This window comes from Lygodium microphyllum, chromosome 4 (genome assembly GCF_053477565.2).
Source record: "Lygodium microphyllum isolate KBCC chromosome 4, Lygodium_microphyllum_v1.1.10, whole genome shotgun sequence".
Taxonomy (NCBI): Eukaryota; Viridiplantae; Streptophyta; class Polypodiopsida; order Schizaeales; family Lygodiaceae; genus Lygodium; species Lygodium microphyllum.
The window spans coordinates 20,891,728-20,894,244 of record NC_141138.1 but is presented as its reverse complement, the minus strand read 5'-3'; the positions used below and the strand labels follow the sequence as shown (position 1 = coordinate 20,894,244).

The 2,517-nt window shown below is 40.7% G+C and overlaps 1 pseudogene; it reads left to right on the top strand.

Moving 5' to 3' along the window:
* Positions 1-340: 340 nt before the first annotated feature.
* Positions 341-1,173, top strand: LOC148036862 (actin patches distal protein 1-like; annotated as a pseudogene).
* Positions 1,174-2,517: the final 1,344 nt, after the last annotated feature.

Genomic DNA, 2,517 nt, shown 5'->3' with positions numbered 1-2,517 from the left:
TGGCGACCTTCACAGACCATTTCCTTTCCCTCCTTGACCCCCTATTCCACTCAGTTCTCATTTCTAATGACGTGTCCCATCTCTCACAGATTTGAAATTCTGCTGATTGTGTGTTTGCTCACCCTGATTGCTGCATGCCATGCCGTCTACTCCTTCTTTTCATGGACCCAGGAGCTTTGAATCCCTTGGATCTGGAAGCCTGAATACAGACTGCTCTCCTCCTTGCATTCATCCTTGACCCCCTCTTCCACTCGGTTCTCATTTCTAACGATGTGTCCCATCTCTCATAGATTTGAAATTCTACTGATTGTGTGTTTGCTCACCCTGATTCCTGCATGCCATGGTGTCTGTTCCTCCTTTTCGTGGAATCGGGAGCTTTGAATCCCTTGGATCTGGTAGCCTGAATACAGACTACTCTCCTCCTTGCATTCCCCCCACCTGCTTGGTTCCTTACTCTGCAGCTCCAATCTTCCCAATCAACGGGGATGACTTCCTTGACAGCTTTGGGATGAATCCTCCCGAGTCCTGCTCTAAAAACCTGCAGTCAAAGCAAGGAAGAAGGACATGTTTATGAAAACTCGATTAACTATTTGCGAGGGTCGCGATGGAACTGATTCCTCCAATGGGGATGTACTGATATTTCCAGACTTTGTTTGATACAGGGGATTAACTCATTTTGATGTGGATGCCTTTGTGGAAGAAGTCCTAGTACATAACCGAGAATGGGTACCAGGACGGCCAAAGAGGCTGCATGGCATGCATATCTTTGTGTGTGCACATCGGAGTCATGATATTCAATGTGGTATTTTGGGCCTTGTTGTCATTAAGAAGTTCAGAGATGAGCTATCTGCTCGAGGTCTCACTACTTATGTAGCTGTAAAACCATATTCTCATGTGGGGGGGGCCCAAGTATGCAACAAATTTTATTTGTTATGGTTGTAATGCGACTGGTGCAGTCTCAAGCCACTGCTATGGATATGTTACCCCAGATGATGTCAGCAATGTTTTGGATGAACTTTTGGACCGAGGGTTCTTGGCTTCTCTGCAGAGCAGTTATTGTGTGGCCAGACAAATAATCCAGAGGAACAGACTATGCAAAATCTAGTTGGGCATGCTGATGAAGTGCTTTCTTTTAGAATTGAGGATGGGCAAGCCAAGGAGCAGGTTGTGAGGCAAACAGTAATTCAGGGTACTCATTGTGAGAGTTTCTTAATGTCTTGACTTTTACTCAGATTCATGATGATCGTCCTCGTTCGTTATTCCAGTTTGATGAGGGTCTATATTCCCGTTGATGACACATTATTTCATTTATATTCTTTCCAGCTGATGAGCGTCTATATTCCAGCTAATGACAAATTGTTTTATTTATATTCTGTTCATGGGGCCCCACATGTGTTATGTTGTCTATAGAGCGGCGTCGCGAACCGTCTCAATAGACTTTGTGTTGTTCTAATGTCACTGTAACGTTTTTTCTTTAAGTTTTGATGTGACAAATATATTGCTTACATCCCAAGTTCAGTTGAAGGAATTTCTTGGAGATTTTATCTTTTCAGTGATGTCGCTTATCCTTATTTTACATGTTGTATATTTAGGAGTGATAAAGCTCTTTTGATGCCTCTGAATAGGCTGTTGTAATTTAGGAGTGATGTAGCTCCTTTGATGCCTATGAATAGGCTCTTGTAAGCTCAACTTTGTAATTTTATATTTTGAATATTAATATAATGGTAGGCCTATATAGAGCTATGGGTTTTTCCCTTGAGCCTCCAAGGGTTTTTTCATCCATAGTAAGGGACCTTTATTTGAGCGAGGGTGTTAGCTATATATAGTGTTAGCTATATATAGTCTGTCTATATATAGCGCCCCAGGTCCCCTCTATATATTCCTATCATGTGCTCAATTTACACACTTCTGGGGTTCCACTTCCGATGTCTCATATCTCTCTTCTCTCCTCTCTTCCTTTCGTCTTTCGTCTTCCTCGCAGTTTCCAACAAAGATATCGGTTCACACAGTCTGAAAACAAGATAGCAAGGAGAGGCGATAAAGTGTATTACTTTATTTAGATACTTGATATGACTAAAAACTATGAGTAATCAACACGAGACACTAGCAAACCTGATCCAAACTTAATAACTACAATGCCTCTTGTAAACTCAATTATAGCGAAAACACACTCAATATAAAGCATCTTCAACCACAAACAACAAAGTAAAAGAAGTTGATTTCGAAAATAATAACCTCGTTCAATCTTTGTACCTTAAATTTTAATCGAAGAGATTCATTAAACGATTGGTATCATGCCTGTGGATGTTTGATAAAAGTAGTTCTTGCTCTAGAAATGTTGAGTGTGACCCTCCTCTCCTCATCAGGGTAAGAAAACAATTGTATGAGAAGGACCCCTTCCTCTAGCTCTTAAGGGGTTTATATAGTTGTCTCTCTTTCACAAACTCACCCAAAAGCTTAAAGATTTTGTGTTTAATGAAAGGCTTTATTACTTTTTCTCTTCATTTTTTTCTTTTG